This window comes from Charadrius vociferus, unplaced genomic scaffold (genome assembly GCF_000708025.1).
Source record: "Charadrius vociferus isolate BGI_N301 unplaced genomic scaffold, ASM70802v2 scaffold218, whole genome shotgun sequence".
In the NCBI taxonomy this organism is placed as follows: Eukaryota; Metazoa; Chordata; class Aves; order Charadriiformes; family Charadriidae; genus Charadrius; species Charadrius vociferus.
In genome coordinates this window covers 4,495,221-4,505,278 of record NW_009650084.1, presented here as the reverse complement: position 1 = coordinate 4,505,278, position 10,058 = coordinate 4,495,221, and the positions used below count along the sequence as shown (strand labels likewise).

At 41.0% G+C, this 10,058-nt stretch overlaps 1 protein-coding gene across 1 annotated transcript in view; it reads right to left on the bottom strand.

Annotated features, from left to right (window-relative positions):
* EFNB2 (ephrin-B2) overlaps positions 1 to 10,058 on the bottom strand; it is a 41,590-nt gene that overhangs the window by 31,036 nt on the left and 496 nt on the right. The window lies entirely within an intron of this gene.

Genomic DNA, 10,058 nt, shown 5'->3' with positions numbered 1-10,058 from the left:
GGCCCCCCAGCCACTCTGTTTTAACCCGCTGGCTATTGGCAAGCTACACAAAAATTAAGACTCGTTCCAAGTGTAGACAGAACCATAGCTTCTGACATCATTTTCTGATATAAAAAAAAAAAAAAAAAAAAAGTAATGAAGCTTCGGAGAGATCTTTATTTGTCCAACCTCAAAAAACCTTTTCGCTCTGGCCTTGGTTCAAGACAGCTCATGCCTAAATTCGTCCCGCTTCAGCAAAAGCCTTCAGCATTCAGCACATGCTTAATATGAGCTTTTCTGAATAAGGCCAGTTTCCCGTGTCAGGCCCTAGGAGCACAGTGCGGTCTCGCTCGCCTTGCTGTCACACACCGATCCACAGACTGGAAAGGACTAAAATAAGCAATAAATTTACGAAGAGTTGTGTGGGTTTTTTTCTTCCAAAAGTGCCTGAAAACTGTCTGATAAAAACTAGAAGGCACAACGATTACCACTAAAAATCGTCTCTTTTAAAATATTTATCACACAGGCTAGTAATCTTGCCTGCCAACGTGACCTTCCCTGTTCAGCTAATCTATGTAGCTTGGAAATACCTTGGAAAAAGAAGCCCCCAAAAAACCTAAAGGTCAAGTGTTGTGCAGTGATTAAGCTAGGCTGCTTCTGAACTAAACTGAAATCAATTAAACATGAAGAAAGCAACTGAAGTGTGGACAGCGGATGCTATGGGATTGTAAATCCTCAAAAGGAGTCAAGATGTTCCCAACTCCAAATTTACACTTTTATCCAGTCAGGTATAGAAACCAACTGCTGCTCAGGCAGTAGGTAAGCAGATGGCAAGCACCAGCAAAAATGAAAACGTGAAAGGCTGCACCACTCGAAGAGTCAGAAGCGCAGTTATGTGTGCTTTCACCAGCGTTCGCTGCATAGGTTCCTTAAACAAACTGCTTCAAACTTGCAGAACATCAAAAGCCAGATGGGTCTTCCTGAATGAATCCACAGGCAAGGAGCCAGGATTCCCGTTTGCTGCAGAAATAGGCCTGGACTTGATTTGAGTCTTCTCAGCTCTGACAGGCTGGAGGCTGGCAGAACTCCCAATCCAAAATAAAATAGCATTCAATTGCAACTGGGCTTTGACTAATAATAATAATAATAACAATAATAATAAATTTTAAATCCCTCTTATTAGCTTTAACACTCACTTCCCTTTCCAGTGCATTGTTCACCTCTCCCACCACTGTTCTCCGGTTTGGGTACCTAAGTAAATGCACTATTCAAACAAAAGCTAACAAAACAGTGCGAAGTAATTTGCAGCATCACAGATTTTTCAGCCTAATGTATCATTCCACCATCTAACTTATCCTCCTGTGTAAGACAAGCCATATAATTTCTCATTTTCTGTTGACTTGCATTAGAACTTGGTTATGCTTTAAAGTGTACACAGCTCTAAATCCTACTAAATAGAAGCTTTGTAAATCCTGCTTTAGCCATTAACCAGGAGACATTTAAAAAGAACCCTACAGGTAGAAAACCCATCTTATAGTTATGTATATAGCATACATTGGGAATGATTCACCTAGCAACATAATCCTCTACCAGCCTTTATCTTTTTTGGCTTGGAACCTACGTTTAAAACCAGAAGAAAGCACAGACTATTACATCAAAGTTTAAATCAGCTGCATTATAATTATCATGCTGATACCGCAATAAACACTGGGTGTTGGCTGGCCAGGATTGCCAAAAAAGATAGAGGTCCTGCCCTTATTTGCTGTCTTTGACAATGTATATAATCGCATCAAAGGAAAGTTCTCTGCATCACAGTTAACAGAAGAAGAAAAAAAAAAAAAGAAAGAAAAGAAAAAACAAACCCTGGATGTTCTCTTTCCTCAAGTAAAATCATAGTTTTTGTTTGTTATAAGAAAACTAAAATTTTGCCTATAACCAAAAAAACAATTATAATGTAAAGCCCTTGCAGGTTAATGTAATACTCATTGAAGTAGCTGGAGGTATTTTCATGAAGTTGAAGTGGAGCTAGACAGAAGCCTCGAACATGTTTATCTACTTGCAACTCGAAATATAAAACACTAAATGACATTTTCATATATGGAATTGAAAATTCTCTATTGTAATTCTGCATTTAAGTCTGCTCGAAGACTTTTGAAAATCAGGCAAAGATTAAACACGAATTTACAGGCATAAAAAGATAACAAAAAAAAACCCAAGTAATTCAAAATGGCACTGAAGACACTTCAAGCGGAGGGAGTTTCTTTGTGTACACTTTATAGTTTCCGTTTCGAAGATCTAGCTGTCCTTGGGGGCGGAGGAGCAATGGCAAAACCGTTTTTTCTTCTGCCATTTTGTTTCCCCACTTGGCTCGCCGAAACAGCCTGAGCGCAACGGGCTTGTTTTCTCAAAGCCTCTCCGCTGGTTTGGGTTTGGGCTTTTTTTCTTTCTTTCCTTCCCCCCACCCCCACCCCCCCCACTTAGGGAACAGAAGTGCAAATTGCAAAACCTCTGTGTTTCCAGTAAATCTTCCAGTTAACGTATGTCAGTGAAAACTGTTTCAGGAGAGGGGAACCTGCGGAGGAGTCCGTATGGGAAGAGGGAGCCCAGGATGCGCTCCATAAGGAATTACCCACTCCTTTCTGCGCCCTGCCAAACGTACCCAGCCTTATCTGGAACATTTCTGAAATGTGACATGACAGGCAGGTTCGAAAGCTAAATGTTGGATAATGGTGGGCAAACAAAGGACATCGGTTTTTGCATTATTTCTTTAATTACTTTAACCCTTGTTCGAACAGAAAGCATAAGGCCAGAGTAATTCAGCTTCTCTCTTTGTCATTTGCCTGCCATAAATATGCACCAGTCTGCATTTGAAAAGCTGAAGGAGGCCGCAAGCTTGCTGGACATTTATCATGCTCTGTTCCCTGTTAACAAGCAAATACTTTAGTTGAATGGCCCATTAGCAATCATTGTCAAATGCAGAATGCAAGGTGCTTGGATGTGACCGGCCTGTAAATTAGCTGAGGGTGCCCCTGCGCTTTGGAGAATTTCAGCAAATGAATTGGATCTTTTGATATAGATTTGTGAAGGTTAAGCTGCAAGAGAGGAAACGTATCTGAGCACTTCAGGCCCCGCGCATTCTGCCAATCTGTTCAGCTCCCAATATGCGCTTGTTTATTTTTCATTCGTTAAATCACATCAGCAGCTTGACAGTTTTGGTTCTGGAGTTCCCTTTTCAGTCAGAATTGTGAAGCTTTCCAGCTTACTGTGGGGTAGGGTAGGAATGATAAATTCAAGCATGTAATTAACATCTTTATAAAAAAAAAATCAAAAACCGAATATGAAAAAAAAAAATCCTTAAAAAGTGTCCGAGCCACTGCCAAACAAACAGCATGAATTCCATTTTGCCGAGCTCATCCCAGGCTCATTCCCACTAAAGAAAGACACAACTGTTATTGTAGGCTTCAGTGTTTTTTCCCCTTATGTCTAGACTCTGCCTAACAAATGCAGAATGCTTTATCTCCCCCCTTAGCAGACAAATGAGCAGGCAATAAAGTAAATATTTCGTTTGAATCGTACCCCTGATTTGCAACGTAATGCTGACTTTAAGTTGTGGGTGTTTAGGGTTGTCAGTTGGGTAGAAAAGCAGGTCTTAACTATTTAGAAGGTTCTTTAAGAGAAAAGGCAAGGAAAAAAAATCCAACTGGCTGCACCAGGAGAGGTATTTTACTACCTTTACAGCTGCAGATCGCTTAAAATAAATGACAAAACAATGGCTAAATTGTCTGCCGGCTGAACTCAAGGGGCTGACAGCAAACTCATCCCAATGATTTTAAGTTGGGGCGGAGGAAGGGAGGGGGGTTGGTAGGCAGATGCTTATCTCATTCCCTTCTCGATTTCAGCCTGCCTTTCGGAAATAAATACCACCTAGAGGCTAAGCCAGATCAATTTGGTTATCTGCAGCTGTATTGGTAAATAGGAATGGATGCTGGTTGGTTTGTGGGGGTTTTTATTCTTTTCTATTTTTTGCAGGATGGGGAAGCACAAGAGCTGCTGAAGCATCACCTGGCCGAGGCACAGACAATGCAGCGTGTTTATCTTTGCTGCTCCCATGGAGTGCGAGATGGAAACCACAGCCTGAAACACAGCTGAAATCAAAAGCTCTCTGTTTTCTTTCCAGATAACCCCAGTCCTACCTATCCCCTCTGCTCTCTGTTCCTTGCCAGCGTGCTCCTGCCCGAAGCCCAAATAGATTAAGGCAACAAACCCCGAGTGCGGCTCATTCTTCAGAAAGGCTGCTGCTAGGGCAGGAGTTAAAAAGGAAAATCTTCCACACCTAACAATTGCGGCCATCTCAAGTTTTTAATCGGTCCCCGTCTCGGCAGAGAGCAGTAAATGAAATCTATCTTTACCATATTAGACGCCAGCAATGAGCAAGAACTGAGCAGCTTTTCTTTCCTGCTTTAACCATCCCAAGCCACAAGTAGGCCTTTCATACTTTCTAATCCCGGCCCCCAAGTTTTGTGCGGTTCTCACATAATACCTTACAGCCCGGAGCAAGGCCCTTAGTTTCTAACACCCCTTTCAGAGACGTGTCATTTCTAACATCAAGCTAATCTATATGTTGCCATGGCATCACCCTTTATCTGCCTTTACATCTTATGAACTGCATGGATTTACCACATTATTTTTATCTGAAAGACAGAAAATGGTGGTTTTATTGCCATACAATCAGATTACTGCTGCTAGTTTCTCTATGCCTTTTTACCATACTTCAATCAAAAGGGATCAGTTTCTTTATACTCTGCCCTTGATTTACATTACATCTGTAAAGACCTAGTCTGGGTTGTAATCCCCTTATTAACTATGACCAGGGTTGATTTGCCTAAAAATAAAAGCAAATTGTGTCAGACCTTTTCACTTTGTTTTTGATTCGGAACTACAAAATGGATTACTAAAGAAATCTTCAGAGTTCACACGGCTGGTATAGTACTGAATTTAAAATGAGAATTAAACAAGTTAAACATGGGAGCTGTGTCAACGGTTTACATTTTCCATCATGGGAGAAAGGCTGAACTGCGTTTGTCTTTGTGTTCTCTGGCTTTAAAGAGACAATGAAGCCACAGGAGTTTTTCCAAGCTCTTCTAACACTGTCCATTTGCCATCCCTCCCTTCCCCTGCTTTTCATGCAGCACCCTCCCCCCGCCCCAAAACTCTTCTCCCTTGCTGCTGCCTCCTTCCCCACCCCCCAAAACTCCCCTCGGTCAAGACAGCAGTGTTCTGGTTGAGAGTCTATATTCTGTGGCACTTCATACTTGAATCAAAATATTTCAAGCAGTTTAACATTCCTATTTAAGTTTCCACAACACCTCACAAAGAATGAGCTCATAAGCAAATCCATGTAGATGTATGATAAATGACCAGAAAAACAGGTTTCTTTATGTCAGCAGCCAAGGCAGGCAGACATTAGGCACACATGAATAACATTTTAATCACTATTTTTTTTCTCAGAAGAACACTTTCTTCTCATTTGCAACAAGCAGTTTCAAGTACTGCAGGTTGCATGACACATGAAGACCAGATCCTCCAATAATAAAAAAAAAAAGGCCCCAGAAGCAACCCTGGCTCTGGCTGCTGCGCAGGGCTGAAAGGCCTGTCTCTGCCAGCGTGTCACGGCAGTCACCTCAGGTCCTCTGCTGACTTCCCATCACGGGAACCTTGGCCGAATTTGAGAAGATCCTGAGCGTCACACCTAAAGCAACATGATCTCCTTACAATAAAACAGGGAAGGGAAAAAAAAAAAAAAGAAAAAGAAGAAGAAGAAGAAAAAAAAAGGGAGGCAGTCTCGTGTGTGGGAAGAGAGAGAACTTAAGTGATTTTAGCTTGACTTTTAGTCACTGCCTTTCTAAAGGCAATTACTTCATTAAACAAAGTGAAATAACGTAGCACAGCTTACAGATAACATGCTTTAAGATAATTGCTATAAATAATACAGCAATTATACTCCACGTATAAAAGGCTGGGGAAAATAACCAGCTCAAGAATTCGGCCTTCGGTTTGTTCTGAATTCATTTTGCTAATTCACTTGTGCTTCAGAGACCTGGCTACGAATGCCAGAGATATCAAATGGACTGGAAGCCACCACTCGCTCCGTGTATTAGCATGCCAAGTGTCAACAGCTATGTTTTGGGTACAATTTAGGAGCATGTGTTTAAATCATTTTAACCTTCCACTCCTGTTTCTTCAGCTTGAAGCTGTAATTGCTGAGGTTAGAAAGTGCGGTCCCATGACACAGGACTCCCAAATAAATTCTTGTCTAGCTGAGAGGCTCCCAAACATGTTGTGAGATATCGTTTTAGCAAGCTCTTTGTGCTCCGGCTGGCTCGCCTGTCCTGTGAAACAACGGCTGTCCATTACCTACAGTTTATCATCCTGACAAAATGTGAGGAATGTGGATGTGAAAGCACTAACAATTCCACCCCTGGTGCTTTCTCCTTTTTTTTCCTCTCTGTATTAAAACCGACAAGATTAACCCAAATGCAAACTGCAGAGCATAGTTCAAGGGGCTATTCAGTCGCTACTGAATGTGCATTTGTTTACCTACAAAAATAAGAATTTCGGATACAATGAGAAGCAGACTAGTCTATATGCTACTGAATAGACCATTTAACAGGGTCATCAATTGTAGTTTATTTTATCAGTTTCTGACATGTTAGCATTCATTCAGAGGCAGGCTGTGAAACATCCCATATATAACTGGTTATCGGGGGGGGGGGGAAAAGAACATAAATGCAGAAAGAAAAAAAATAATTCCAGCCTACTATGATATTTTAGCATTTTCTGGAACAATTTAGAAAATTTACCAACAATAAATTCCAATTTAAAAAAAAAAACTGTAGGAATTCTTATTGAAGCCAATATAATTATACATTAATATTTGTTTATTCTAAACACTTTTTCAGCAAGAAAACTGTCATAATATAGCCACATGTATAAGTAAACAAGACAACGGGTTGAGGGGGGGGGGGGGGGAGAAATAAACAGCTACATAATCTAACTTAATCAAGTGTCAAACGCATCGCTTGTGAGGGTAACCTTCCGCATGTCGCTAAGGAGAACCGCTTTGCTCACTGGCCCATGCCACTTAGACATCAGCAATGTGTTTTTTGAATGAGATGACTCTACCGTTTGACTAACAGGCGCCCCACAACACTACGTGCGGTCCTGTGTGCTAAAGGCGGTGCTGAGCCCTTGTGAGGTGAAACTGAGGTAATCCCTGCTATCTATATACATTGTTTATCTTGGCAGAAACAGCACAGGCAGAAAGTCCCCCACTAAAAAAGTGTCAACAGGAGTTAAGTCTACAGAGTAATTTTTCCTCTGTGTTTTCAAGATCATGAGATCTAAGGTTCTCCAGATGAGCAGTGTGTAAAGTCTACCAAAACCATCTGCAACAATGACGTTTAACCTCCCAAGCAACAAAGTGGCAGGTATCATTATTTTACGTATGTCACTTAAAACACACCTCTTGTGATTCGATGGAGGCAATGAAAGCAGATCTCTGAAAAGGGAGAGAGGGGGGAACTGGGGAGGGAGCTCTGTGTTCAAACAGCTACCACATACTCTCCATCCCAGCCACCTGCTAGAAATTATAACCTCTAAACTTCGGTGCAAAACCAATTCAGCTTATGCGTTCACCTTAACCTAAAATTTATTATTTCATACTCTATATTAACCTGACTAACAACTTCTCCCAGCATTTAATTGCCTACCTGTTCAGCAGATTTATGTGTTGAGGCTTTCAATAGAGTTAAATGCACAGCTTCCCTGAATAAATTAACCTGCACCAAAGATAGTTATTATTTCAAATCTAGAAAGGAGCTTTATTATTATACTACGCCAAGATCCATTCAGCAGCTTACTTCTCGAGCTAACATTCAGCTCGAATCCAGAGCGAAGACAACCTCGTCTAAGGAGAAATTATTCGCTATCCTTCAGGCAAACAATTGTGACAAGAATTAGTAAGAAATCCTGCTCAGAGAAGTGGAGCTGTCTCACCGGCAGCAATATCGGTAATGCATTTGTAAGCTTCCTCAAACGACGGGCCTCCAAGTGGCCTATAAATCACTAGCCCCAGCAATTGGAAAGACTAATTTTAATAGTGTACTTCTTCACTGTGGTGATTAAGCCTCAATGAATCACTCAAGAAAACTCAATTACATCAACAGCAGAACCTATTTTTAAGCGCGCATTTAACTTGAAAAGGTAATTAGATATTATCATTAGATCTACCATTAACAACATTCAAACCTTTTTTGCAATCAAATAGTTTAGAACGAGTCGAATGGAAACACGACTTGTATTTGATAAAGGGAGCGTAACCCCAGGCGCTGTGAGATGGGTTGAATTCAGCCGCTCGAAAACTTTCATTTCACTGATGGCTAAGAAAAGCTCTCAAGGTAAGTTTTTTTTAAAAAAAAAAAAAAAAAAAAAAAAAAAAAAAAAGCGAAAGCAGGAAGCAGGTTGGAGCTGGCAGAGGAGAGGCCGGAGCAAGCGGGCTCTTCTGCATTGGAAGAGTGACCTCTGTAGGCATAAACCCATCAAGGGCTGAGGATGCAGAAGCCTTCCCCTTCCTCCAAGGCTGAGCCGAGCCTGTTTTCCACCAGCTCAGCAGGCCCACTAACGCAATGCAACCTCGGCTCCCAGCCTTTGACTTTCGCGAATTCAAATAGCATTTACACAGCCCGCTTTATAACCGGCCCGGTCGCTTTATTCTCAGATGTCACCTCGTACCTCTCTTAAGCCAAAGAAAAGCTTTAGCTATGTAGCCTCATAAAAGCACAGAGCCAGAGACTGGAGCTAAACTTTGTTTTATTTTAACTAACTTCCACCTGGTGCATATATAAAATGATCATTTGTCACATAATGCCAGGAATAAAACCACTGAACTGAGCAATCCACAGCATTTCTGTCAGTACCCCCGCCCCCCCCCTTTTTTTTTTTTTCTAAAAGATCAGAAAACTTTTCTTTAAGGGAACCTTACAGAGATACAGTAATTATGTCCGTTATTGAAAAATACCGGCAGAAATCTGCAGCCAGATCCCCCCTCAGTGGGAACAACGGTAGTTAATGATGACTGTTACGCAAGGCTGCTTGATAAACTTGAAATGCTACTCCCAGTTCAGACTTTGAAATCTTCACCAAACTCTTGGAGATCCTGCCACCTACACAGAATTAATCCCTGATCCAGGAAACACTCCATTCTTCTTGTCTCATCACCACCTAACATTTCCTCTAAAAAGTCCCCCGGGAAAACAAGACGTGTACTTACTGGATTTAACAGGGAATTCTAAATTCAATTAGCACAATGCATATGGTTTGCTTTTACATATATATATAATTGAATATGCAGCATGAGTTAAAAGAAATTTTAACCCATTTTTGGCATAAAACTTCCTAAACTCATTACAGACTATTTCTTCCTATCATGATTTTTGTTCTCTAAAATAGTGGGTTTAATCACAAAAGTTCAAAGGATTTCACAACTGAACAAAGCCAACTTTTATTTCGCATATCAAAAATGAAAGGAGACAAAAAGAGAAGTGGAATTAGTTTTTCATCACTGACTTGGATTTCTCTTTAGAAAGACGGCCCGCTTTCCAAAAAGTTCCTCTTCCCAATAGCAAGAATTTTGTATGTTTCAGTAAAGAAGTTTTGGGTTTGTTTGTTTGTTGTTTTTTTGTTTGTTTGTTTGATTTTTTTTTTTAAAGGATATGCTTCTATTTTAAGAGTGTGCTTTGATAGTGAAGTCCTGGGAACGCATGTACTTTTTTGCCTGGGTTTGTTAATGAAGAATGACACTAAATGGTTGTGTGATGGGTAATGCTTAGTTCATTACTCACTGACATGTGCCTTGATACCATCAACTCCACAACCAAATTTAGCCCTGTTATAAGCAGATGTAACTTCGCTGGAGTCAATGGGATGAGTTTGCATCTGCAGACGGAGAAGTTGAAGAGTATCACCTTTTCCTGGCAGCCCAGCACGGTCCGGCTCCGCCGGCCTCCGCCGCTGCTCCGACC